Source organism: Saccoglossus kowalevskii, chromosome 3 (genome assembly GCF_978046115.1).
Source record: "Saccoglossus kowalevskii chromosome 3, keSacKowa6.1, whole genome shotgun sequence".
NCBI classification, from domain to species: Eukaryota; Metazoa; Hemichordata; class Enteropneusta; family Harrimaniidae; genus Saccoglossus; species Saccoglossus kowalevskii.
In genome coordinates, this window is record NC_140643.1 from 37207821 (window position 1) to 37235004 (window position 27184).

The 27184-nt window shown below is 39.3% G+C and overlaps 29 non-coding genes across 29 annotated transcripts; 14 read left to right on the forward strand and 15 right to left on the reverse strand.

Annotated features, from left to right (window-relative positions):
• Positions 1-74: 74 nt before the first annotated feature.
• On the reverse strand, positions 75-146 carry TRNAM-CAU (transfer RNA methionine (anticodon CAU)). The gene has a single exon. It is a non-coding gene; the product is annotated as a tRNA-Met (tRNA).
• Positions 147-652: 506 nt separating this feature from the next.
• Positions 653-724, forward strand: TRNAP-UGG (transfer RNA proline (anticodon UGG)). The gene has a single exon. It is a non-coding gene; the product is annotated as a tRNA-Pro (tRNA).
• A 1268-nt stretch (positions 725-1992) lies between these two features.
• Positions 1993-2064, reverse strand: TRNAM-CAU (transfer RNA methionine (anticodon CAU)). Its single transcript has one exon. It is a non-coding gene; the product is annotated as a tRNA-Met (tRNA).
• Positions 2065-2567: 503 nt separating this feature from the next.
• On the forward strand, positions 2568-2639 carry TRNAP-UGG (transfer RNA proline (anticodon UGG)). The gene has a single exon. It is a non-coding gene; the product is annotated as a tRNA-Pro (tRNA).
• A 1269-nt stretch (positions 2640-3908) lies between these two features.
• Positions 3909-3980, reverse strand: TRNAM-CAU (transfer RNA methionine (anticodon CAU)). The gene has a single exon. It is a non-coding gene; the product is annotated as a tRNA-Met (tRNA).
• A 503-nt stretch (positions 3981-4483) lies between these two features.
• TRNAP-UGG (transfer RNA proline (anticodon UGG)) lies at positions 4484-4555 on the forward strand. Its single transcript has one exon. It is a non-coding gene; the product is annotated as a tRNA-Pro (tRNA).
• A 1266-nt stretch (positions 4556-5821) lies between these two features.
• TRNAM-CAU (transfer RNA methionine (anticodon CAU)) lies at positions 5822-5893 on the reverse strand. Its single transcript has one exon. It is a non-coding gene; the product is annotated as a tRNA-Met (tRNA).
• Positions 5894-6399: 506 nt separating this feature from the next.
• On the forward strand, positions 6400-6471 carry TRNAP-UGG (transfer RNA proline (anticodon UGG)). The gene has a single exon. It is a non-coding gene; the product is annotated as a tRNA-Pro (tRNA).
• A 1269-nt stretch (positions 6472-7740) lies between these two features.
• TRNAM-CAU (transfer RNA methionine (anticodon CAU)) lies at positions 7741-7812 on the reverse strand. Its single transcript has one exon. It is a non-coding gene; the product is annotated as a tRNA-Met (tRNA).
• Positions 7813-8318: 506 nt separating this feature from the next.
• TRNAP-UGG (transfer RNA proline (anticodon UGG)) lies at positions 8319-8390 on the forward strand. The gene has a single exon. It is a non-coding gene; the product is annotated as a tRNA-Pro (tRNA).
• A 1268-nt stretch (positions 8391-9658) lies between these two features.
• On the reverse strand, positions 9659-9730 carry TRNAM-CAU (transfer RNA methionine (anticodon CAU)). Its single transcript has one exon. It is a non-coding gene; the product is annotated as a tRNA-Met (tRNA).
• Positions 9731-10235: 505 nt separating this feature from the next.
• TRNAP-UGG (transfer RNA proline (anticodon UGG)) lies at positions 10236-10307 on the forward strand. The gene has a single exon. It is a non-coding gene; the product is annotated as a tRNA-Pro (tRNA).
• A 1268-nt stretch (positions 10308-11575) lies between these two features.
• TRNAM-CAU (transfer RNA methionine (anticodon CAU)) lies at positions 11576-11647 on the reverse strand. Its single transcript has one exon. It is a non-coding gene; the product is annotated as a tRNA-Met (tRNA).
• A 503-nt stretch (positions 11648-12150) lies between these two features.
• TRNAP-UGG (transfer RNA proline (anticodon UGG)) lies at positions 12151-12222 on the forward strand. Its single transcript has one exon. It is a non-coding gene; the product is annotated as a tRNA-Pro (tRNA).
• Positions 12223-13490: 1268 nt separating this feature from the next.
• TRNAM-CAU (transfer RNA methionine (anticodon CAU)) lies at positions 13491-13562 on the reverse strand. Its single transcript has one exon. It is a non-coding gene; the product is annotated as a tRNA-Met (tRNA).
• A 505-nt stretch (positions 13563-14067) lies between these two features.
• TRNAP-UGG (transfer RNA proline (anticodon UGG)) lies at positions 14068-14139 on the forward strand. The gene has a single exon. It is a non-coding gene; the product is annotated as a tRNA-Pro (tRNA).
• A 1268-nt stretch (positions 14140-15407) lies between these two features.
• Positions 15408-15479, reverse strand: TRNAM-CAU (transfer RNA methionine (anticodon CAU)). The gene has a single exon. It is a non-coding gene; the product is annotated as a tRNA-Met (tRNA).
• Positions 15480-15985: 506 nt separating this feature from the next.
• Positions 15986-16057, forward strand: TRNAP-UGG (transfer RNA proline (anticodon UGG)). The gene has a single exon. It is a non-coding gene; the product is annotated as a tRNA-Pro (tRNA).
• A 1268-nt stretch (positions 16058-17325) lies between these two features.
• On the reverse strand, positions 17326-17397 carry TRNAM-CAU (transfer RNA methionine (anticodon CAU)). The gene has a single exon. It is a non-coding gene; the product is annotated as a tRNA-Met (tRNA).
• A 506-nt stretch (positions 17398-17903) lies between these two features.
• TRNAP-UGG (transfer RNA proline (anticodon UGG)) lies at positions 17904-17975 on the forward strand. Its single transcript has one exon. It is a non-coding gene; the product is annotated as a tRNA-Pro (tRNA).
• Positions 17976-19243: 1268 nt separating this feature from the next.
• TRNAM-CAU (transfer RNA methionine (anticodon CAU)) lies at positions 19244-19315 on the reverse strand. The gene has a single exon. It is a non-coding gene; the product is annotated as a tRNA-Met (tRNA).
• Positions 19316-19818: 503 nt separating this feature from the next.
• On the forward strand, positions 19819-19890 carry TRNAP-UGG (transfer RNA proline (anticodon UGG)). The gene has a single exon. It is a non-coding gene; the product is annotated as a tRNA-Pro (tRNA).
• A 1268-nt stretch (positions 19891-21158) lies between these two features.
• Positions 21159-21230, reverse strand: TRNAM-CAU (transfer RNA methionine (anticodon CAU)). Its single transcript has one exon. It is a non-coding gene; the product is annotated as a tRNA-Met (tRNA).
• A 505-nt stretch (positions 21231-21735) lies between these two features.
• On the forward strand, positions 21736-21807 carry TRNAP-UGG (transfer RNA proline (anticodon UGG)). Its single transcript has one exon. It is a non-coding gene; the product is annotated as a tRNA-Pro (tRNA).
• A 1268-nt stretch (positions 21808-23075) lies between these two features.
• On the reverse strand, positions 23076-23147 carry TRNAM-CAU (transfer RNA methionine (anticodon CAU)). Its single transcript has one exon. It is a non-coding gene; the product is annotated as a tRNA-Met (tRNA).
• A 506-nt stretch (positions 23148-23653) lies between these two features.
• Positions 23654-23725, forward strand: TRNAP-UGG (transfer RNA proline (anticodon UGG)). The gene has a single exon. It is a non-coding gene; the product is annotated as a tRNA-Pro (tRNA).
• A 1268-nt stretch (positions 23726-24993) lies between these two features.
• Positions 24994-25065, reverse strand: TRNAM-CAU (transfer RNA methionine (anticodon CAU)). Its single transcript has one exon. It is a non-coding gene; the product is annotated as a tRNA-Met (tRNA).
• A 506-nt stretch (positions 25066-25571) lies between these two features.
• Positions 25572-25643, forward strand: TRNAP-UGG (transfer RNA proline (anticodon UGG)). The gene has a single exon. It is a non-coding gene; the product is annotated as a tRNA-Pro (tRNA).
• A 1268-nt stretch (positions 25644-26911) lies between these two features.
• On the reverse strand, positions 26912-26983 carry TRNAM-CAU (transfer RNA methionine (anticodon CAU)). Its single transcript has one exon. It is a non-coding gene; the product is annotated as a tRNA-Met (tRNA).
• Between the last annotated feature and the right edge of the window lie 201 nt (positions 26984-27184).

A 27184-nucleotide genomic window follows, 5' to 3' on the forward strand; every position in this document is an offset into this window, starting at 1 on the left:
CTACATGCTAATGCAATTGTGTTGAAACATGAAATACCGACAGTTTAGAAAAATATTTCGATTTTTAAAACTTATAGCAGCGCCTGGTTTCGATCCAGGGACCTCTGGGTTATGGGCCCAGCACGCTTCCGCTGCGCCACGCTGCTGCAGATATTATTGGTAATTACATGCACTTTGACATTCTTTTTTTTTCTCTGATGCAACAATCGGAAAGTCTGTACTTGTTACAACGCCATTATCATTTTCGTGAGTACATTTTTGTGCTTGATACATTTTGTTTGACGAATGGTACAATGACCGAATTTGTTAATGATCTTTTTTTTTTAAATTAACATCATGAAAAAATGAAAACTAGAAAAGCTGATAAACGGTATTATACCACTTCTTGTTATGTGACCCATTGTCCCAAACGTGTGTTTATTACTGTAACTACGTACTTGGTCATTTATCTGTATTAAGATTAGTAAATGCTACCTTTAGGGTACAAGAGGTTTCTGGTTCAAATCCCGGATGAGCCAATATTCTATTGAACAAAGAATAATCGCTGCGCCAAATTCGACTTGCATAAGTACGACAATCTGTCAATCCATTTTAAAATCAGCGATTGAATAATTATCGTCGAAGATTCCATATATAGGTACCATTTATATCTGGCTCGTTGGTCTAGGGGTATGATTCTCGCTTTGGGTGCGAGAGGTCCCGGGTTCAAATCCCGGACGAGCCCATATTTTGCCAAACAAAGAATAATCGCTGCCCCAGATTCGATTGCATAAAAACAGCAATTTCGCATTCCTCAATTTCAAAATACCGAGATCAAATAATTATCGTCACCAATTTTATATATAGACAGCATGTTTGTCTGACTCGTTGGTCTAGGGGCATGATACTCACTTACTGTGGCAGTGGTTCCGGGTTCCAACTCCTGAACGAGCCCTCATTTTTTTACATATTGCAGTATGATGTTTGATTTTCAATTCTAATCATGAAATTCGAATACCGAAGAACACTAATATAAACTGTCACAATCATTCGCACTAGGGATTTTGCCACATGGGAACGTTCGAACCGCACAAGTTCGATACAACGCAATGGATAAATGCATGCAGTGCACTGCAGTAAATGCCGAGTGAAAAAAAACAATAACTTGTACTTGTTGCAACGCAATCATCATATTCGTGAGTACTAGTGCTTGGTACATTTTGTTTGACGAATAGTACGATAGTTTGTCTTTTCTTCGGGATGTCGTGGTAGACATCGCGACTGTAAACGGCCAAGACACCGTACATGTTCCTTTGAATGTCACGAGCCCAAAAGTCGATTTCGTCGGTTGAAACAGCAAGGCTATAATATGCGAATAACTGTACTTGCAAGCCAAATGTAAACAGAGTTATGTCACTCAATTCCACGACCCATTGTTTCATTGGGGTAATGATATTCTGCATTCTTGAGTGGCATTCAGCCAAGGGTCGGAGCGCGATAAAAGGGCGACATTCCAAACATTACGTTAAAACGGAACGACCAATAGCGCCGCGTCTTAGGACTATCCACAGGTAAATGATAAATTGTGAGTGCCATTCATTTGACTTACGTGGCCCATTACTGTAATTTATTTTTGATAAGTCGTCAACAAACTTATCAAAGTAGTAAAACTCTTTAGAACGTTCCTTGGTGGGCTCGAACCACCAACCTTTCGGTTAACAGCCGAACGCGCTAACCTATTGCGCCACAGAGACAACTACATTCTCGTATTTCCCTTCAATTTTTTCAACTTCTGCACCACATGTCACTGTGTATTATTGGGATTTACGAAAATATTGTCATCGTCACTTTCCAGATAATATTAATAATTCTACACGTGTTCATGTAAAAACAGGTGAAACTGTTATTAAGATTATTTTTATTTGTTGCGGATATGTTACTACATGCTAATGCAATTGTGTTGAAACCTGAAATACTGACAGTTTAGAAAAATATTTCGATTTTTAAAACTTATAGCAGCGCCTGGTTTCGATCCAGGGACCTCTGGGTTATGGGCCCAGCACGCTTCCGCTGCGCCACGCTGCTGCAGATATTATTGGTAATTACATGCACTTTGACATTTTTTTTTCTCTGATGCAACAATCGGAAAGTCTGTACTTGTTACAACGCCATTATCATTTTCGTGAGTACATTTTTGTGCTTGATACATTTTGTTTGACGAATGGTACAATGACCGAATTTGTTAATGATCTTTTTTTTAAAAATTAACATCATGAAAAAATGAAAACTAGAAAAGCTGATAAACGGTATTATACCACTTCTTGTTATGTGACCCATTGTCCCAAACGTGTGTTTATTACTGTAACTCCGTACTTGGTCATTTATCTGTATTAAGATTAGTAAACGCTACCTTTAGGGTACAAGAGGTCTCTGGTTCAAATACCGGATGAGCCAATATTCTATTGAACAAAGAATAATCGCTGCGCCAGATTCGACTTGCATAAGTACGACAATCTGTCAATCCATTTTTAAATCAGCGATTGAATAATTATCGTCGAAGATTCCATATATAGGTACCATTTATATCTGGCTCGTTGGTCTAGGGGTATGATTCTCGCTTTGGGTGCGAGAGGTCCCGGGTTCAAATCCCGGATGAGCCCATATTTTGCCAAACAAAGAATAATCGCTGCCCCAGATTCGATTGCATAAAAACAGCAATTTCGCATTCCTCAATTTCAAAATACCGAGATCAAATAATTATCGTCACCAATTTTATATATAGACAGCATGTTTGTCTGACTCGTTGGTCTAGGGGCATGATACTCACTTACTGTGGCAGTGGTTCCGGGTTCCAACTCCTGAACGAGCCCTCATTTTTTTACATATTGCAGTATGATGTTTGATTTTCAATTCTAATCATGAAATTCGAATACCGAAGAACACTAATATAAACTGTCACAATCATTCGCACTAGGGATTTTGCCACATGGGAACGTTCGAACCGCACAAGTTCGATACAACGCAATGGATAAATGCATGCAGTGCACTGCAGTAAATGCCGAGTGAAAAACAACAATAACTTGTACTTGTTGCAACGCAATCATCATATTCGTGAGTACTAGTGCTTGGTACATTTTGTTTGACGAATAGTACGATAGTTTGTCTTTTCTTCGGGATGTCGTGGTAGACATCGCGACTGTAAACGGCCAAGACACCGTTCAGGTTCCTTTGAATGTCACGAGCCCAAAGGTCGATTTCGTCGGTTGAAACAGCAAGGCTATAATATGCGAATAACTGTACTTGCAAGCCAAATGTGAACAGAGTTATGTCACTCAATTCCACGACCCATTGTTTCATTGGGGTAATGATATTCTGCATTCTTGAGTGGCATTCAGCCAAGGATCGGAGCGCGATAAAAGGGCGACATTCCAAATATTACGTTAAAACGGAACGACCAATAGCGCCGCGTGTTAGAACTATCCACAGGTAAATGATATATTGTGAGTGCCATTCATTTGACTTACGTGGCCCATTACTGTAATTTATTTTTGATAAGTAGTCAACAAACTTATCAAAGTAGTAAAACTCTTTAGAACGTCCCTGGTTGGGCTCGAACCACCAACCTTTCGGTTAACAGCCGAACGCGCTAACCTATTGCGCCACAGAGACAACTACATTCTCGTATTTCCCTTTAATTTTTTTCAACTTCTGCACCACATGTCACTGTGTATTATTGGGATTTACGAAAATATTGTCATCGTCACTTTCCAGATAATACTAATAATTCTACACGTGTTCATGTAAAAACAGGTGAAACTGTTATTAAGATTATTTTTATTTGTTGCGGATATGTTACTACATGCTAATGCAATTGTGTTGAAACCTGAAATACCGACAGTTTAGAAAAATATTTCGATTTTTAAAACTTATAGCAGCGCCTGGTTTCGATCCAGGGACCTCTGGGTTATGGGCCCAGCACGCTTCCGCTGCGCCACGCTGCTGCAGATATTATTGGTAATTACATGCACTTTGACATTTTTTTTTCTCTGATGCAACAATCGGAAAGTCTGTACTTGTTACAACGCCATTATCATTTTCGTGAGTACATTTTTGTGCTTGATACATTTTGTTTGACGAATGGTACAATGACCGAATTTGTTAATGATCTTTTTTTTAAAAATTAACATCATGAAAAAATGAAAACTAGAAAAGCTGATAAACGGTATTATACCACTTCTTGTTATGTGACCCATTGTCCCAAACGTGTGTTTATTACTGTAACTCCGTACTTGGTCATTTATCTGTATTAAGATTAGTAAACGCTACCTTTAGGGTACAAGAGGTCTCTGGTTCAAATCCCGGATGAGCCAATATTCTATTGAACAAAGAATAATCGCTGCGCCAGATTCGACTTGCATAAGTACGACAATCTGTCAATCCATTTTTAAATCAGCGATTGAATAATTATCGTCGAAGATTCCATATATAGGTACCATTTATATCTGGCTCGTTGGTCTAGGGGTATGATTCTCGCTTTGGGTGCGAGAGGTCCCGGGTTCAAATCCCGGATGAGCCCATATTTTGCCAAACAAAGAATAATCGCTGCCCCAGATTCGATTGCATAAAAACAGCAATTTCGCATTCCTCAATTTCAAAATACCGAGATCAAATAATTATCGTCACCAATTTTATATATAGACAGCATGTTTGTCTGACTCGTTGGTCTAGGGGCATGATACTCACTTACTGTGGCAGTGGTTCCGGGTTCCAACTCCTGGACGAGCCCTCATTTTTTTACATATTGCAGTATGATGTTTGATTTTCAATTCTAGTCATGAAATTCGGATACAAGAACACTAATATAAACTGTCGCAATCATTCGTACTAGAGATTTTGCCACATAGGAACGTTCAAACCGCACAAGATCGCTACAACGCAATGGATAAATGCATGCAGTGCACTGCAGTAAATGCCGAGTGAAAAACAACAATAACTTGTACTTGTTGCAACGCAATCATCATATTCGTGAGTACTAGTGCTTGGTACATTTTGTTTGACGAATAGTACGATAGTTTGTCTTTTCTTCGGGATGTCGTGGTAGACATCGCGACTGTAAACGGCCAAGACACCGTTCAGGTTCCTTTGAATGTCACGAGCCCAAAGGTCGATTTCGTCGGTTGAAACAGCAAGGCTATAATATGCGAATAACTGTACTTGCAAGCCAAATGTGAACAGAGTTATGTCACTCAATTCCACGACCCATTGTTTCATTGGGGTAATGATATTCTGCATTCTTGAGTGGCATTCAGCCAAGGGTCGGAGCGCGATAAAAGGGCGACATTCCAAATATTACGTTAAAACGGAACGACCAATAGCGCCGCGTGTTAGGACTATCCACAGGTAAATGATATATTGTGAGTGCCATTCATTTGACTTACGTGGACCATTACTGTAATTTATTTTTGATAAGTCGTCAACAAACTTATCAAAGTAGTAAAACTCTTTAGAACGTTCCTGGGTGGGCTCAAACCACCAACCTTTCGGTTAACAGCCGAACGCGGTAATCTATTGCGCCACAGAGACAACTACATTCTCGTATTTCCCTTTAATTTTTTCAACTTCTGCACCACATGTCACTGTGTATTATTGGGATTTACGAAAATATTGTCATCGTCACTTTCCAGATAATATTAATAATTCTACACGTGTTCATGTAAAAACAGGTGAAACTGTTATTAAGATTATTTTTATTTGTTGCGGATATGTTACTACATGCTAATGCAATTGTGTTGAAACATGAAATACCGACAGTTTAGAAAAATATTTCGATTTTTAAAACTTATAGCAGCGCCTGGTTTCGATCCAGGGACCTCTGGGTTATGGGCCCAGCACGCTTCCGCTGCGCCACGCTGCTGCAGATATTATTGGTAATTACATGCACTTTGACATTCTTTTTTTTTCTCTGATGCAACAATCGGAAAGTCTGTACTTGTTACAACGCCATTATCATTTTCGTGAGTACATTTTTGTGCTTGATACATTTTGTTTGACGAATGGTACAATGACCGAATTTGTTAATGATCTTTTTTTTAAAAATTAACATCATGAAAAAATGAAAACTAGAAAAGCTGATAAACGGTATTATACCACTTCTTGTTATGTGACCCATTGTCCCAAACGTGTGTTTATTACTGTAACTCCGTACTTGGTCATGTATCTGTATTAAGATTAGTAAACGCTACCTTTAGGGTACAAGAGGTCTCTGGTTCAAATCCCGGATGAGCCAATATTCTATTGAACAAAGAATAATCGCTGCGCCAGATTCGACTTGCATAAGTACGACAATCTGTCAATCCATTTTTAAATCAGCGATTGAATAATTATCGTCGAAGATTCCATATATAGGTACCATTTATATCTGGCTCGTTGGTCTAGGGGTATGATTCTCGCTTTGGGTGCGAGAGGTCCCGGGTTCAAATCCCGGATGAGCCCATATTTTGCCAAACAAAGAATAATCGCTGCCCCAGATTCGATTGCATAAAAACAGCAATTTCGCATTCCTCAATTTCAAAATACCGAGATCAAATAATTATCGTCACCAATTTTATATATATAGACAGCATGTTTGTCTGACTCGTTGGTCTAGGGGCATGATACTCACTTACTGTGGCAGTGGTTCCGGGTTCCAACTCCTGGACGAGCCCTCATTTTTTTTACATATTGCAGTATGATGTTTGATTTTCAATTCTAGTCATGAAATTCGGATACAAGAACACTAATATAAACTGTCGCAATCATTCGTACTAGAGATTTTGCCACATGGGAACGTTCAAACCGCACAAGATCGCTACAACGCAATGGATAAATGCATGCAGTGCACTGCAGTAAATGCCGAGTGAAAAACAACAATAACTTGTACTTGTTGCAACGCAATCATCATATTCGTGAGTACTAGTGCTTGGTACATTTTGTTTGACGAATAGTACGATAGTTTGTCTTTTCTTCGGGATGTCGTGGTAGACATCGCGACTGTAAACGGCCAAGACACCGTTCAGGTTCCTTTGAATGTCACGAGCCCAAAGGTCGATTTCGTCGGTTGAAACAGCAAGGCTATAATATGCGAATAACTGTACTTGCAAGCCAAATGTGAACAGAGTTATGTCACTCAATTCCACGACCCATTGTTTCATTGGGGTAATGATATTCTGCATTCTTGAGTGGCATTCAGCCAAGGGTCGGAGCGCGATAAAAGGGCGACATTCCAAATATTACGTTAAAACGGAACGACCAATAGCGCCGCGTGTTAGGACTATCCACAGGTAAATGATATATTGTGAGTGCCATTCATTTGACTTACGTGGACCATTACTGTAATTTATTTTTGATAAGTCGTCAACAAACTTATCAAAGTAGTAAAACTCTTTAGAACGTTCCTGGGTGGGCTCAAACCACCAACCTTTCGGTTAACAGCCGAACGCGGTAATCTATTGCGCCAGAGAGACAACTACATTCTCGTATTTCCCTTTAATTTTTTCAACTTCTGCACCACATGTCACTGTGTATTATTGGGATTTACGAAAATATTGTCATCGTCACTTTCCAGATAATATTAATAATTCTACACGTGTTCATGTAAAAACAGGTGAAACTGTTATTAAGATTATTTTTATTTGTTGCGGATATGTTACTACATGCTAATGCAATTGTGTTGAAACATGAAATACCGACAGTTTAGAAAAATATTTCGATTTTTAAAACTTATAGCAGCGCCTGGTTTCGATCCAGGGACCTCTGGGTTATGGGCCCAGCACGCTTCCGCTGCGCCACGCTGCTGCAGATATTATTGGTAATTACATGCACTTTGACATTCTTTTTTTTTCTCTGATGCAACAATCGGAAAGTCTGTACTTGTTACAACGCCATTATCATTTTCGTGAGTACATTTTTGTGCTTGATACATTTTGTTTGACGAATGGTACAATGACCGAATTTGTTAATGATCTTTTTTTTTTAAATTAACATCATGAAAAAATGAAAACTAGAAAAGCTGATAAACGGTATTATACCACTTCTTGTTATGTGACCCATTGTCCCAAACGTGTGTTTATTACTGTAACTACGTACTTGGTCATTTATCTGTATTAAGATTAGTAAATGCTACCTTTAGGGTACAAGAGGTTTCTGGTTCAAATCCCGGATGAGCCAATATTCTATTGAACAAAGAATAATCGCTGCGCCAAATTCGACTTGCATAAGTACGACAATCTGTCAATCCATTTTAAAATCAGCGATTGAATAATTATCGTCGAAGATTCCATATATAGGTACCATTTATATCTGGCTCGTTGGTCTAGGGGTATGATTCTCGCTTTGGGTGCGAGAGGTCCTGGGTTCAAATCCCGGACGAGCCCATATTTTGCCAAACAAAGAATAATCGCTGCCCCAGATTCGATTGCATAAAAACAGCAATTTCGCATTCCTCAATTTCAAAATACCGAGATCAAATAATTATCGTCACCAATTTTATATATAGACAGCATGTTTGTCTGACTCGTTGGTCTAGGGGCATGATACTCACTTACTGTGGCAGTGGTTCCGGGTTCCAACTCCTGAACGAGCCCTCATTTTTTTACATATTGCAGTATGATGTTTGATTTTCAATTCTAATCATGAAATTCGAATACCGAAGAACACTAATATAAACTGTCACAATCATTCGCACTAGGGATTTTGCCACATGGGAACGTTCGAACCGCACAAGTTCGATACAACGCAATGGATAAATGCATGCAGTGCACTGCAGTAAATGCCGAGTGAAAAACAACAATAACTTGTACTTGTTGCAACGCAATCATCATATTCGTGAGTACTAGTGCTTGGTACATTTTGTTTGACGAATAGTACGATAGTTTGTCTTTTCTTCGGGATGTCGTGGTAGACATCGCGACTGTAAACGGCCAAGACACCGTACATGTTCCTTTGAATGTCACGAGCCCAAAAGTCGATTTCGTCGGTTGAAACAGCAAGGCTATAATATGCGAATAACTGTACTTGCAAGCCAAATGTAAACAGAGTTATGTCACTCAATTCCACGACCCATTGTTTCATTGGGGTAATGATATTCTGCATTCTTGAGTGGCATTCAGCCAAGGGTCGGAGCGCGATAAAAGGGCGACATTCCAAACATTACGTTAAAACGGAACGACCAATAGCGCCGCGTCTTAGGACTATCCACAGGTAAATGATAAATTGTGAGTGCCATTCATTTGACTTACGTGGCCCATTACTGTAATTTATTTTTGATAAGTCGTCAACAAACTTATCAAAGTAGTAAAACTCTTTAGAACGTTCCTGGGTGGGCTCGAACCACCAACCTTTCGGTTAACAGCCGAACGCGCTAACCTATTGCGCCACAGAGACAACTACATTCTCGTATTTCCCTTCAATTTTTTCAACTTCTGCACCACATGTCACTGTGTATTATTGGGATTTACGAAAATATTGTCATCGTCACTTTCCAGATAATATTAATAATTCTACACGTGTTCATGTAAAAACAGGTGAAACTGTTATTAAGATTATTTTTATTTGTTGCGGATATGTTACTACATGCTAATGCAATTGTGTTGAAACCTGAAATACTGACAGTTTAGAAAAATATTTCGATTTTTAAAACTTATAGCAGCGCCTGGTTTCGATCCAGGGACCTCTGGGTTATGGGCCCAGCACGCTTCCGCTGCGCCACGCTGCTGCAGATATTATTGGTAATTACATGCACTTTGACATTTTTTTTTCTCTGATGCAACAATCGGAAAGTCTGTACTTGTTACAACGCCATTATCATTTTCGTGAGTACATTTTTGTGCTTGATACATTTTGTTTGACGAATGGTACAATGACCGAATTTGTTAATGATCTTTTTTTTAAAAATTAACATCATGAAAAAATGAAAACTAGAAAAGCTGATAAACGGTATTATACCACTTCTTGTTATGTAACCCATTGTCCCAAACGTGTGTTTATTACTGTAACTCCGCACTTGGTCATTTACCTCTATGTAGATTAGTAAACGCTACCTTTAGGGTACAGGAGGTCTCTGGTTCAAATCCCGGATGAGCTAATATTCTATTGAACAAAGAATAATCGCTGCGCCAGATTCGGCTTGCATAAGTACGACAATCTGTCAATCCATTTTTAAATCAGCGATTGAAGAATTATCGTCGAAGATTCCATATACTTATGTACCATTTATATCTGGCTCGTTGGTCTAGGGGTATGATTCTCGCTTTGGGTGCGAGAGGTCCCGGGTTCAAATCCCGGACGAGCCCATATTTTGCCAAACAAAGAATAATCGCTGCCCCAGATTCGATTGCATAAAAACAGCAATTTCGCATTCCTCAATTTCAAAATACCGAGATCAAATAATTATCGTCACCAATTTTATATATAGACAGCATGTTTGTCTGACTCGTTGGTCTAGGGGCATGATACTCACTTACTGTGGCAGTGGTTCCGGGTTCCAACTCCTGAACGAGCCCTCATTTTTTTACATATTGCAGTATGATGTTTGATTTTCAATTCTAATCATGAAATTCGAATACCGAAGAACACTAATATAAACTGTCACAATCATTCGCACTAGGGATTTTGCCACATGGGAACGTTCGAACCGCACAAGTTCGATACAACGCAATGGATAAATGCATGCAGTGCACTGCAGTAAATGCCGAGTGAAAAACAACAATAACTTGTACTTGTTGCAACGCAATCATCATATTCGTGAGTACTAGTGCTTGGTACATTTTGTTTGACGAATAGTACGATAGTTTGTCTTTTCTTCGGGATGTCGTGGTAGACATCGCGACTGTAAACGGCCAAGACACCGTACATGTTCCTTTGAATGTCACGAGCCCAAAAGTCGATTTCGTCGGTTGAAACAGCAAGGCTATAATATGCGAATAACTGTACTTGCAAGCCAAATGTAAACAGAGTTATGTCACTCAATTCCACGACCCATTGTTTCATTGGGGTAATGATATTCTGCATTCTTGAGTGGCATTCAGCCAAGGGTCGGAGCGCGATAAAAGGGCGACATTCCAAACATTACGTTAAAACGGAACGACCAATAGCGCCGCGTCTTAGGACTATCCACAGGTAAATGATAAATTGTGAGTGCCATTCATTTGACTTACGTGGCCCATTACTGTAATTTATTTTTGATAAGTCGTCAACAAACTTATCAAAGTAGTAAAACTCTTTAGAACGTTCCTGGGTGGGCTCGAACCACCAACCTTTCGGTTAACAGCCGAACGCGCTAACCTATTGCGCCACAGAGACAACTACATTCTCGTATTTCCCTTCAATTTTTTCAACTTCTGCACCACATGTCACTGTGTATTATTGGGATTTACGAAAATATTGTCATCGTCACTTTCCAGATAATATTAATAATTCTACACGTGTTCATGTAAAAACAGGTGAAACTGTTATTAAGATTATTTTTATTTGTTGCGGATATGTTACTACATGCTAATGCAATTGTGTTGAAACCTGAAATACTGACAGTTTAGAAAAATATTTCGATTTTTAAAACTTATAGCAGCGCCTGGTTTCGATCCAGGGACCTCTGGGTTATGGGCCCAGCACGCTTCCGCTGCGCCACGCTGCTGCAGATATTATTGGTAATTACATGCACTTTGACATTTTTTTTTCTCTGATGCAACAATCGGAAAGTCTGTACTTGTTACAACGCCATTATCATTTTCGTGAGTACATTTTTGTGCTTGATACATTTTGTTTGACGAATGGTACAATGACCGAATTTGTTAATGATCTTTTTTTTAAAAATTAACATCATGAAAAAATGAAAACTAGAAAAGCTGATAAACGGTATTATACCACTTCTTGTTATGTGACCCATTGTCCCAAACGTGTGTTTATTACTGTAACTCCGTACTTGGTCATTTATCTGTATTAAGATTAGTAAACGCTACCTTTAGGGTACAAGAGGTCTCTGGTTCAAATACCGGATGAGCCAATATTCTATTGAACAAAGAATAATCGCTGCGCCAGATTCGACTTGCATAAGTACGACAATCTGTCAATCCATTTTTAAATCAGCGATTGAATAATTATCGTCGAAGATTCCATATATAGGTACCATTTATATCTGGCTCGTTGGTCTAGGGGTATGATTCTCGCTTTGGGTGCGAGAGGTCCCGGGTTCAAATCCCGGATGAGCCCATATTTTGCCAAACAAAGAATAATCGCTGCCCCAGATTCGATTGCATAAAAACAGCAATTTCGCATTCCTCAATTTCAAAATACCGAGATCAAATAATTATCGTCACCAATTTTATATATAGACAGCATGTTTGTCTGACTCGTTGGTCTAGGGGCATGATACTCACTTACTGTGGCAGTGGTTCCGGGTTCCAACTCCTGGACGAGCCCTCATTTTTTTTACATATTGCAGTATGATGTTTGATTTTCAATTCTAGTCATGAAATTCGGATACAAGAACACTAATATAAACTGTCGCAATCATTCGCACTAGAGATTTTGCCACATGGGAACGTTCGAACCGCACAAGATCGCTACAACGCAATGGATAAATGCATGCAGTGCACTGCAGTAAATGCCGAGTGAAAAACAACAATAACTTGTACTTGTTGCAACGCAATCATCATATTCGTGAGTACTAGTGCTTGGTACATTTTGTTTGACGAATAGTACGATAGTTTGTCTTTTCTTCGGGATGTCGTGGTAGACATCGCGACTGTAAACGGCCAAGACACCGTTCAGGTTCCTTTGAATGTCACGAGCCCAAAGGTCGATTTCGTCGGTTGAAACAGCAAGGCTATAATATGCGAATAACTGTACTTGCAAGCCAAATGTGAACAGAGTTATGTCACTCAATTCCACGACCCATTGTTTCATTGGGGTAATGATATTCTGCATTCTTGAGTGGCATTCAGCCAAGGATCGGAGCGCGATAAAAGGGCGACATTCCAAATATTACGTTAAAACGGAACGACCAATAGCGCCGCGTGTTAGAACTATCCACAGGTAAATGATATATTGTGAGTGCCATTCATTTGACTTACGTGGCCCATTACTGTAATTTATTTTTGATAAGTAGTCAACAAACTTATCAAAGTAGTAAAACTCTTTAGAACGTCCCTGGTTGGGCTCGAACCACCAACCTTTCGGTTAACAGCCGAACGCGCTAACCTATTGCGCCACAGAGACAACTACATTCTCGTATTTCCCTTTAATTTTTTTCAACTTCTGCACCACATGTCACTGTGTATTATTGGGATTTACGAAAATATTGTCATCGTCACTTTCCAGATAATACTAATAATTCTACACGTGTTCATGTAAAAACAGGTGAAACTGTTATTAAGATTATTTTTATTTGTTGCGGATATGTTACTACATGCTAATGCAATTGTGTTGAAACCTGAAATACCGACAGTTTAGAAAAATATTTCGATTTTTAAAACTTATAGCAGCGCCTGGTTTCGATCCAGGGACCTCTGGGTTATGGGCCCAGCACGCTTCCGCTGCGCCACGCTGCTGCAGATATTATTGGTAATTACATGCACTTTGACATTTTTTTTTCCTCTGATGCAACCATCGGAAAGTCTGTACTTGTTACAACGCCATTATCATTTTCGTGAGTACATTTTTGTGCTTGATACATTTTGTTTGACGAATGGTACAATGACCGATTTTTGTTAATGATCTTTTTTTTTTAAATTAACATCATGAAAAAATGAAAACTAGAAAAGCTGATAAACGGTATTTTACCACTTCTTGTTATGTGACCCATTGTCCCAAACGTGTGTTTATTACTGTAACTACGTACTTGGTCATTTATCTGTATTAAGATTAGTAAATGCTACCTTTAGGGTACAAGAGGTTTCTGGTTCAAATCCCGGATGAGCCAATATTCTATTGAACAAAGAATAATCGCTGCGCCAAATTCGACTTGCATAAGTACGACAATCTGTCAATCCATTTTAAAATCAGCGATTGAATAATTATCGTCGAAGATTCCATATATAGGTACCATTTATATCTGGCTCGTTGGTCTAGGGGTATGATTCTCGCTTTGGGTGCGAGAGGTCCCGGGTTCAAATCCCGGACGAGCCCATATTTTGCCAAACAAAGAATAATCGCTGCCCCAGATTCGATTGCATAAAAACAGCAATTTCGCATTCCTCAATTTCAAAATACCGAGATCAAATAATTATCGTCACCAATTTTATATATAGACAGCATGTTTGTCTGACTCGTTGGTCTAGGGGCATGATACTCACTTACTGTGGCAGTGGTTCCGGGTTCCAACTCCTGAACGAGCCCTCATTTTTTTACATATTGCAGTATGATGTTTGATTTTCAATTCTAATCATGAAATTCGAATACCGAAGAACACTAATATAAACTGTCACAATCATTCGCACTAGGGATTTTGCCACATGGGAACGTTCGAACCGCACAAGTTCGATACAACGCAATGGATAAATGCATGCAGTGCACTGCAGTAAATGCCGAGTGAAAAACAACAATAACTTGTACTTGTTGCAACGCAATCATCATATTCGTGAGTACTAGTGCTTGGTACATTTTGTTTGACGAATAGTACGATAGTTTGTCTTTTCTTCGGGATGTCGTGGTAGACATCGCGACTGTAAACGGCCAAGACACCGTTCAGGTTCCTTTGAATGTCACGAGCCCAAAGGTCGATTTCGTCGGTTGAAACAGCAAGGCTATAATATGCGAATAACTGTACTTGCAAGCCAAATGTGAACAGAGTTATGTCACTCAATTCCACGACCCATTGTTTCATTGGGGTAATGATATTCTGCATTCTTGAGTGGCATTCAGCCAAGGGTCGGAGCGCGATAAAAGGGCGACATTCCAAACATTACGTTAAAACGGAACGACCAATAGCGCCGCGTCTTAGGACTATCCACAGGTAAATGATAAATTGTGAGTGCCATTCATTTGACTTACGTGGCCCATTACTGTAATTTATTTTTGATAAGTCGTCAACAAACTTATCAAAGTAGTAAAACTCTTTAGAACGTTCCTGGGTGGGCTCGAACCACCAACCTTTCGGTTAACAGCCGAACGCGCTAACCTATTGCGCCACAGAGACAACTACATTCTCGTATTTCCCTTCAATTTTTTCAACTTCTGCACCACATGTCACTGTGTATTATTGGGATTTACGAAAATATTGTCATCGTCACTTTCCAGATAATATTAATAATTCTACACGTGTTCATGTAAAAACAGGTGAAACTGTTATTAAGATTATTTTTATTTGTTGCGGATATGTTACTACATGCTAATGCAATTGTGTTGAAACCTGAAATACTGACAGTTTAGAAAAATATTTCGATTTTTAAAACTTATAGCAGCGCCTGGTTTCGATCCAGGGACCTCTGGGTTATGGGCCCAGCACGCTTCCGCTGCGCCACGCTGCTGCAGATATTATTGGTAATTACATGCACTTTGACATTTTTTTTTTCTCTGATGCAACAATCGGAAAGTCTGTACTTGTTACAACGCCATTATCATTTTCGTGAGTACATTTTTGTGCTTGATACATTTTGTTTGACGAATGGTACAATGACCGAATTTGTTAATGATCTTTTTTTTAAAAATTAACATCATGAAAAAATGAAAACTAGAAAAGCTGATAAACGGTATTATACCACTTCTTGTTATGTGACCCATTGTCCCAAACGTGTGTTTATTACTGTAACTCCGTACTTGGTCATTTACCTCTATGTAGATTAGTAAACGCTACCTTTAGGGTACAGGAGGTCTCTGGTTCAAATCCCGGATGAGCTAATATTCTATTGAACAAAGAATAATCGCTGCGCCAGATTCGGCTTGCATAAGTACGACAATCTGTCAATCCATTTTTAAATCAGCGATTGAAGAATTATCGTCGAAGATTCCATATACTTATGTACCATTTATATCTGGCTCGTTGGTCTAGGGGTATGATTCTCGCTTTGGGTGCGAGAGGTCCCGGGTTCAAATCCCGGACGAGCCCATATTTTGCCAAACAAAGAATAATCGCTGCCCCAGATTCGATTGCATAAAAACAGCAATTTCGCATTCCTCAATTTCAAAATACCGAGATCAAATAATTATCGTCACCAATTTTATATATAGACAGCATGTTTGTCTGACTCGTTGGTCTAGGGGCATGATACTCACTTACTGTGGCAGTGGTTCCGGGTTCCAACTCCTGAACGAGCCCTCATTTTTTTACATATTGCAGTATGATGTTTGATTTTCAATTCTAATCATGAAATTCGAATACCGAAGAACACTAATATAAACTGTCACAATCATTCGCACTAGGGATTTTGCCACATGGGAACGTTCGAACCGCACAAGTTCGATACAACGCAATGGATAAATGCATGCAGTGCACTGCAGTAAATGCCGAGTGAAAAACAACAATAACTTGTACTTGTTGCAACGCAATCATCATATTCGTGAGTACTAGTGCTTGGTACATTTTGTTTGACGAATAGTACGATAGTTTGTCTTTTCTTCGGGATGTCGTGGTAGACATCGCGACTGTAAACGGCCAAGACACCGTACATGTTCCTTTGAATGTCACGAGCCCAAAAGTCGATTTCGTCGGTTGAAACAGCAAGGCTATAATATGCGAATAACTGTACTTGCAAGCCAAATGTAAACAGAGTTATGTCACTCAATTCCACGACCCATTGTTTCATTGGGGTAATGATATTCTGCATTCTTGAGTGGCATTCAGCCAAGGGTCGGAGCGCGATAAAAGGGCGACATTCCAAACATTACGTTAAAACGGAACGACCAATAGCGCCGCGTCTTAGGACTATCCACAGGTAAATGATAAATTGTGAGTGCCATTCATTTGACTTACGTGGCCCATTACTGTAATTTATTTTTGATAAGTCGTCAACAAACTTATCAAAGTAGTAAAACTCTTTAGAACGTTCCTGGGTGGGCTCGAACCACCAACCTTTCGGTTAACAGCCGAACGCGCTAACCTATTGCGCCACAGAGACAACTACATTCTCGTATTTCCCTTCAATTTTTTCAACTTCTGCACCACATGTCACTGTGTATTATTGGGATTTACGAAAATATTGTCATCGTCACTTTCCAGATAATATTAATAATTCTACACGTGTTCATGTAAAAACAGGTGAAACTGTTATTAAGATTATTTTTATTTGTTGCGGATATGTTACTACATGCTAATGCAATTGTGTTGAAACCTGAAATACTGACAGTTTAGAAAAATATTTCGATTTTTAAAACTTATAGCAGCGCCTGGTTTCGATCCAGGGACCTCTGGGTTATGGGCCCAGCACGCTTCCGCTGCGCCACGCTGCTGCAGATATTATTGGTAATTACATGCACTTTGACATTTTTTTTTTCTCTGATGCAACAATCGGAAAGTCTGTACTTGTTACAACGCCATTATCATTTTCGTGAGTACATTTTTGTGCTTGATACATTTTGTTTGACGAATGGTACAATGACCGAATTTGTTAATGATCTTTTTTTTAAAAATTAACATCATGAAAAAATGAAAACTAGAAAAGCTGATAAACGGTATTATACCACTTCTTGTTATGTGACCCATTGTCCCAAACGTGTGTTTATTACTGTAACTCCGTACTTGGTCATTTACCTCTATGTAGATTAGTAAACGCTACCTTTAGGGTACAGGAGGTCTCTGGTTCAAATCCCGGATGAGCTAATATTCTATTGAACAAAGAATAATCGCTGCGCCAGATTCGGCTTGCATAAGTACGACAATCTGTCAATCCATTTTTAAATCAGCGATTGAAGAATTATCGTCGAAGATTCCATATACTTATGTACCATTTATATCTGGCTCGTTGGTCTAGGGGTATGATTCTCGCTTTGGGTGCGAGAGGTCCCGGGTTCAAATCCCGGACGAGCCCATATTTTGCCAAACAAAGAATAATCGCTGCCCCAGATTCGATTGCATAAAAACAGCAATTTCGCATTCCTCAATTTCAAAATACCGAGATCAAATAATTATCGTCACCAATTTTATATATAGACAGCATGTTTGTCTGACTCGTTGGTCTAGGGGCATGATACTCACTTACTGTGGCAGTGGTTCCGGGTTCCAACTCCTGGACGAGCCCTCATTTTTTTACATATTGCAGTATGATGTTTGATTTTCAATTCTAATCATGAAATTCGAATACCGAAGAACACTAATATAAACTGTCACAATCATTCGCACTAGGGATTTTGTCACATGGGAACGTTCGAACCGCACAAGTTCGATACAACGCAATGGATAAATGCATGCAGTGCACTGCAGTAAATGCCGAGTGAAAAACAACAATAACTTGTACTTGTTGCAACGCAATCATCATATTCGTGAGTACTAGTGCTTGGTACATTTTGTTTGACGAATAGTACGATAGTTTGTCTTTTCTTCGGGATGTCGTGGTAGACATCGCGACTGTAAACGGCCAAGACACCGTACATGTTCCTTTGAATGTCACGAGCCCAAAAGTCGATTTCGTCGGTTGAAACAGCAAGGCTATAATATGCGAATAACTGTACTTGCAAGCCAAATGTAAACAGAGTTATGTCACTCAATTCCACGACCCATTGTTTCATTGGGGTAATGATATTCTGCATTCTTGAGTGGCATTCAGCCAAGGGTCGGAGCGCGATAAAAGGGCGACATTCCAAACATTACGTTAAAACGGAACGACCAATAGCGCCGCGTCTTAGGACTATCCACAGGTAAATGATAAATTGTGAGTGCCATTCATTTGACTTACGTGGCCCATTACTGTAATTTATTTTTGATAAGTCGTCAACAAACTTATCAAAGTAGTAAAACTCTTTAGAACGTTCCTGGGTGGGCTCGAACCACCAACCTTTCGGTTAACAGCCGAACGCGCTAACCTATTGCGCCACAGAGACAACTACATTCTCGTATTTCCCTTCAATTTTTTCAACTTCTGCACCACATGTCACTGTGTATTATTGGGATTTACGAAAATATTGTCATCGTCACTTTCCAGATAATATTAATAATTCTACACGTGTTCATGTAAAAACAGGTGAAACTGTAATTAAGATTATTTTTATTTGTTGCGGATATGTTACTACATGCTAATGCAATTGTGTTGAAACCTGAAATACTGACAGTTTAGAAAAATATTTCGATTTTTAAAACTTATAGCAGCGCCTGGTTTCGATCCAGGGACCTCTGGGTTATGGGCCCAGCACGCTTCCGCTGCGCCACGCTGCTGCAGATATTATTGGTAATTACATGCACTTTGACATTTTTTTTTCTCTGATGCAACAATCGGAAAGTCTGTACTTGTTACAACGCCATTATCATTTTCGTGAGTACATTTTTGTGCTTGATACATTTTGTTTGACGAATGGTACAATGACCGAATTTGTTAATGATCTTTTTTTTAAAAATTAACATCATGAAAAAATGAAAACTAGAAAAGCTGATAAACGGTATTATACCACTTCTTGTTATGTGACCCATTGTCCCAAACGTGTGTTTATTACTGTAACTCCGTACTTGGTCATTTATCTGTATTAAGATTAGTAAACGCTACCTTTAGGGTACAAGAGGTCTCTGGTTCAAATACCGGATGAGCCAATATTCTATTGAACAAAGAATAATCGCTGCGCCAGATTCGACTTGCATAAGTACGACAATCTGTCAATCCATTTTTAAATCAGCGATTGAATAATTATCGTCGAAGATTCCATATATAGGTACCATTTATATCTGGCTCGTTGGTCTAGGGGTATGATTCTCGCTTTGGGTGCGAGAGGTCCCGGGTTCAAATCCCGGATGAGCCCATATTTTGCCAAACAAAGAATAATCGCTGCCCCAGATTCGATTGCATAAAAACAGCAATTTCGCATTCCTCAATTTCAAAATACCGAGATCAAATAATTATCGTCACCAATTTTATATATAGACAGCATGTTTGTCTGACTCGTTGGTCTAGGGGCATGATACTCACTTACTGTGGCAGTGGTTCCGGGTTCCAACTCCTGGACGAGCCCTCATTTTTTTTACATATTGCAGTATGATGTTTGATTTTCAATTCTAGTCATGAAATTCGGATACAAGAACACTAATATAAACTGTCGCAATCATTCGCACTAGAGATTTTGCCACATGGGAACGTTCGAACCGCACAAGATCGCTACAACGCAATGGATAAATGCATGCAGTGCACTGCAGTAAATGCCGAGTGAAAAACAACAATAACTTGTACTTGTTGCAACGCAATCATCATATTCGTGAGTACTAGTGCTTGGTACATTTTGTTTGACGAATAGTACGATAGTTTGTCTTTTCTTCGGGATGTCGTGGTAGACATCGCGACTGTAAACGGCCAAGACACCGTTCAGGTTCCTTTGAATGTCACGAGCCCAAAGGTCGATTTCGTCGGTTGAAACAGCAAGGCTATAATATGCGAATAACTGTACTTGCAAGCCAAATGTGAACAGAGTTATGTCACTCAATTCCACGACCCATTGTTTCATTGGGGTAATGATATTCTGCATTCTTGAGTGGCATTCAGCCAAGGATCGGAGCGCGATAAAAGGGCGACATTCCAAATATTACGTTAAAACGGAACGACCAATAGCGCCGCGTGTTAGAACTATCCACAGGTAAATGATATATTGTGAGTGCCATTCATTTGACTTACGTGGCCCATTACTGTAATTTATTTTTGATAAGTAGTCAACAAACTTATCAAAGTAGTAAAACTCTTTAGAACGTCCCTGGTTGGGCTCGAACCACCAACCTTTCGGTTAACAGCCGAACGCGCTAACCTATTGCGCCACAGAGACAACTACATTCTCGTATTTCCCTTTAATTTTTTTCAACTTCTGCACCACATGTCACTGTGTATTATTGGGATTTACGAAAATATTGTCATCGTCACTTTCCAGATAATACTAATAATTCTACACGTGTTCATGTAAAAACAGGTGAAACTGTTATTAAGATTATTTTTATTTGTTGCGGATATGTTACTACATGCTAATGCAATTGTGTTGAAACCTGAAATACCGACAGTTTAGAAAAATATTTCGATTTTTAAAACTTATAGCAGCGCCTGGTTTCGATCCAGGGACCTCTGGGTTATGGGCCCAGCACGCTTCCGCTGCGCCACGCTGCTGCAGATATTATTGGTAATTACATGCACTTTGACATTTTTTTTTCCTCTGATGCAACCATCGGAAAGTCTGTACTTGTTACAACGCCATTATCATTTTCGTGAGTACATTTTTGTGCTTGATACATTTTGTTTGACGAATGGTACAATGACCGATTTTTGTTAATGATCTTTTTTTTTTAAATTAACATCATGAAAAAATGAAAACTAGAAAAGCTGATAAACGGTATTTTACCACTTCTTGTTATGTGACCCATTGTCCCAAACGTGTGTTTATTACTGTAACTACGTACTTGGTCATTTATCTGTATTAAGATTAGTAAATGCTACCTTTAGGGTACAAGAGGTTTCTGGTTCAAATCCCGGATGAGCCAATATTCTATTGAACAAAGAATAATCGCTGCGCCAAATTCGACTTGCATAAGTACGACAATCTGTCAATCCATTTTAAAATCAGCGATTGAATAATTATCGTCGAAGATTCCATATATAGGTACCATTTATATCTGGCTCGTTGGTCTAGGGGTATGATTCTCGCTTTGGGTGCGAGAGGTCCCGGGTTCAAATCCCGGACGAGCCCATATTTTGCCAAACAAAGAATAATCGCTGCCCCAGATTCGATTGCATAAAAACAGCAATTTCGCATTCCTCAATTTCAAAATACCGAGATCAAATAATTATCGTCACCAATTTTATATATAGACAGCATGTTTGTCTGACTCGTTGGTCTAGGGGCATGATACTCACTTACTGTGGCAGTGGTTCCGGGTTCCAACTCCTGAACGAGCCCTCATTTTTTTACATATTGCAGTATGATGTTTGATTTTCAATTCTAATCATGAAATTCGAATACCGAAGAACACTAATATAAACTGTCACAATCATTCGCACTAGGGATTTTGCCACATGGGAACGTTCGAACCGCACAAGTTCGATACAACGCAATGGATAAATGCATGCAGTGCACTGCAGTAAATGCCGAGTGAAAAACAACAATAACTTGTACTTGTTGCAACGCAATCATCATATTCGTGAGTACTAGTGCTTGGTACATTTTGTTTGACGAATAGTACGATAGTTTGTCTTTTCTTCGGGATGTCGTGGTAGACATCGCGACTGTAAACGGCCAAGACACCGTTCAGGTTCCTTTGAATGTCACGAGCCCAAAGGTCGATTTCGTCGGTTGAAACAGCAAGGCTATAATATGCGAATAACTGTACTTGCAAGCCAAATGTGAACAGAGTTATGTCACTCAATTCCACGACCCATTGTTTCATTGGGGTAATGATATTCTGCATTCTTGAGTGGCATTCAGCCAAGGGTCGGAGCGCGATAAAAGGGCGACATTCCAAACATTACGTTAAAACGGAACGACCAATAGCGCCGCGTCTTAGGACTATCCACAGGTAAATGATAAATTGTGAGTGCCATTCATTTGACTTACGTGGCCCATTACTGTAATTTATTTTTGATAAGTCGTCAACAAACTTATCAAAGTAGTAAAACTCTTTAGAACGTTCCTGGGTGGGCTCGAACCACCAACCTTTCGGTTAACAGCCGAACGCGCTAACCTATTGCGCCACAGAGACAACTACATTCTCGTATTTCCCTTCAATTTTTTCAACTTCTGCACCACATGTCACTGTGTATTATTGGGATTTACGAAAATATTGTCATCGTCACTTTCCAGATAATATTAATAATTCTACACGTGTTCATGTAAAAACAGGTGAAACTGTTATTAAGATTATTTTTATTTGTTGCGGATATGTTACTACATGCTAATGCAATTGTGTTGAAACCTGAAATACTGACAGTTTAGAAAAATATTTCGATTTTTAAAACTTATAGCAGCGCCTGGTTTCGATCCAGGGACCTCTGGGTTATGGGCCCAGCACGCTTCCGCTGCGCCACGCTGCTGCAGATATTATTGGTAATTACATGCACTTTGACATTTTTTTTTTCTCTGATGCAACAATCGGAAAGTCTGTACTTGTTACAACGCCATTATCATTTTCGTGAGTACATTTTTGTGCTTGATACATTTTGTTTGACGAATGGTACAATGACCGAATTTGTTAATGATCTTTTTTTTAAAAATTAACATCATGAAAAAATGAAAACTAGAAAAGCTGATAAACGGTATTATACCACTTCTTGTTATGTGACCCATTGTCCCAAACGTGTGTTTATTACTGTAACTCCGTACTTGGTCATTTACCTCTATGTAGATTAGTAAACGCTACCTTTAGGGTACAGGAGGTCTCTGGTTCAAATCCCGGATGAGCTAATATTCTATTGAACAAAGAATAATCGCTGCGCCAGATTCGGCTTGCATAAGTACGACAATCTGTCAATCCATTTTTAAATCAGCGATTGAAGAATTATCGTCGAAGATTCCATATACTTATGTACCATTTATATCTGGCTCGTTGGTCTAGGGGTATGATTCTCGCTTTGGGTGCGAGAGGTCCCGGGTTCAAATCCCGGACGAGCCCATATTTTGCCAAACAAAGAATAATCGCTGCCCCAGATTCGATTGCATAAAAACAGCAATTTCGCATTCCTCAATTTCAAAATACCGAGATCAAATAATTATCGTCACCAATTTTATATATAGACAGCATGTTTGTCTGACTCGTTGGTCTAGGGGCATGATACTCACTTACTGTGGCAGTGGTTCCGGGTTCCAACTCCTGAACGAGCCCTCATTTTTTTACATATTGCAGTATGATGTTTGATTTTCAATTCTAATCATGAAATTCGAATACCGAAGAACACTAATATAAACTGTCACAATCATTCGCACTAGGGATTTTGCCACATGGGAACGTTCGAACCGCACAAGTTCGATACAACGCAATGGATAAATGCATGCAGTGCACTGCAGTAAATGCCGAGTGAAAAACAACAATAACTTGTACTTGTTGCAACGCAATCATCATATTCGTGAGTACTAGTGCTTGGTACATTTTGTTTGACGAATAGTACGATAGTTTGTCTTTTCTTCGGGATGTCGTGGTAGACATCGCGACTGTAAACGGCCAAGACACCGTACATGTTCCTTTGAATGTCACGAGCCCAAAAGTCGATTTCGTCGGTTGAAACAGCAAGGCTATAATATGCGAATAACTGTACTTGCAAGCCAAATGTAAACAGAGTTATGTCACTCAATTCCACGACCCATTGTTTCATTGGGGTAATGATATTCTGCATTCTTGAGTGGCATTCAGCCAAGGGTCGGAGCGCGATAAAAGGGCGACATTCCAAACATTACGTTAAAACGGAACGACCAATAGCGCCGCGTCTTAGGACTATCCACAGGTAAATGATAAATTGTGAGTGCCATTCATTTGACTTACGTGGCCCATTACTGTAATTTATTTTTGATAAGTCGTCAACAAACTTATCAAAGTAGTAAAACTCTTTAGAACGTTCCTGGGTGGGCTCGAACCACCAACCTTTCGGTTAACAGCCGAACGCGCTAACCTATTGCGCCACAGAGACAACTACATTCTCGTATTTCCCTTCAATTTTTTCAACTTCTGCACCACATGTCACTGTGTATTATTGGGATTTACGAAAATATTGTCATCGTCACTTTCCAGATAATATTAATAATTCTACACGTGTTCATGTAAAAACAGGTGAAACTGTTATTAAGATTATTTTTATTTGTTGCGGATATGTTACTACATGCTAATGCAATTGTGTTGAAACCTGAAATACTGACAGTTTAGAAAAATATTTCGATTTTTAAAACTTATAGCAGCGCCTGGTTTCGATCCAGGGACCTCTGGGTTATGGGCCCAGCACGCTTCCGCTGCGCCACGCTGCTGCAGATATTATTGGTAATTACATGCACTTTGACATTTTTTTTTTCTCTGATGCAACAATCGGAAAGTCTGTACTTGTTACAACGCCATTATCATTTTCGTGAGTACATTTTTGTGCTTGATACATTTTGTTTGACGAATGGTACAATGACCGAATTTGTTAATGATCTTTTTTTTAAAAATTAACATCATGAAAAAATGAAAACTAGAAAAGCTGATAAACGGTATTATACCACTTCTTGTTATGTGACCCATTGTCCCAAACGTGTGTTTATTACTGTAACTCCGTACTTGGTCATTTACCTCTATGTAGATTAGTAAACGCTACCTTTAGGGTACAGGAGGTCTCTGGTTCAAATCCCGGATGAGCTAATATTCTATTGAACAAAGAATAATCGCTGCGCCAGATTCGGCTTGCATAAGTACGACAATCTGTCAATCCATTTTTAAATCAGCGATTGAAGAATTATCGTCGAAGATTCCATATACTTATGTACCATTTATATCTGGCTCGTTGGTCTAGGGGTATGATTCTCGCTTTGGGTGCGAGAGGTCCCGGGTTCAAATCCCGGACGAGCCCATATTTTGCCAAACAAAGAATAATCGCTGCCCCAGATTCGATTGCATAAAAACAGCAATTTCGCATTCCTCAATTTCAAAATACCGAGATCAAATAATTATCGTCACCAATTTTATATATAGACAGCATGTTTGTCTGACTCGTTGGTCTAGGGGCATGATACTCACTTACTGTGGCAGTGGTTCCGGGTTCCAACTCCTGGACGAGCCCTCATTTTTTTACATATTGCAGTATGATGTTTGATTTTCAATTCTAATCATGAAATTCGAATACCGAAGAACACTAATATAAACTGTCACAATCATTCGCACTAGGGATTTTGTCACATGGGAACGTTCGAACCGCACAAGTTCGATACAACGCAATGGATAAATGCATGCAGTGCACTGCAGTAAATGCCGAGTGAAAAACAACAATAACTTGTACTTGTTGCAACGCAATCATCATATTCGTGAGTACTAGTGCTTGGTACATTTTGTTTGACGAATAGTACGATAGTTTGTCTTTTCTTCGGGATGTCGTGGTAGACATCGCGACTGTAAACGGCCAAGACACCGTACATGTTCCTTTGAATGTCACGAGCCCAAAAGTCGATTTCGTCGGTTGAAACAGCAAGGCTATAATATGCGAATAACTGTACTTGCAAGCCAAATGTAAACAGAGTTATGTCACTCAATTCCACGACCCATTGTTTCATTGGGGTAATGATATTCTGCATTCTTGAGTGGCATTCAGCCAAGGGTCGGAGCGCGATAAAAGGGCGACATTCCAAACATTACGTTAAAACGGAACGACCAATAGCGCCGCGTCTTAGGACTATCCACAGGTAAATGATAAATTGTGAGTGCCATTCATTTGACTTACGTGGCCCATTACTGTAATTTATTTTTGATAAGTCGTCAACAAACTTATCAAAGTAGTAAAACTCTTTAGAACGTTCCTGGGTGGGCTCGAACCACCAACCTTTCGGTTAACAGCCGAACGCGCTAACCTATTGCGCCACAGAGACAACTACATTCTCGTATTTCCCTTCAATTTTTTCAACTTCTGCACCACATGTCACTGTGTATTATTGGGATTTACGAAAATATTGTCATCGTCACTTTCCAGATAATATTAATAATTCTACACGTGTTCATGTAAAAACAGGTGAAACTGTAATTAAGATTATTTTTATTTGTTGCGGATATGTTACTACATGCTAATGCAATTGTGTTGAAACCTGAAATACTGACAGTTTAGAAAAATATTTCGATTTTTAAAACTTATAGCAGCGCCTGGTTTCGATCCAGGGACCTCTGGGTTATGGGCCCAGCACGCTTCCGCTGCGCCACGCTGCTGCAGATATTATTGGTAATTACATGCACTTTGACATTTTTTTTTCTCTGATGCAACAATCGGAAAGTCTGTACTTGTTACAACGCCATTATCATTTTCGTGAGTACATTTTTGTGCTTGATACATTTTGTTTGACGAATGGTACAATGACCGAATTTGTTAATGATCTTTTTTTTAAAAATTAACATCATGAAAAAATGAAA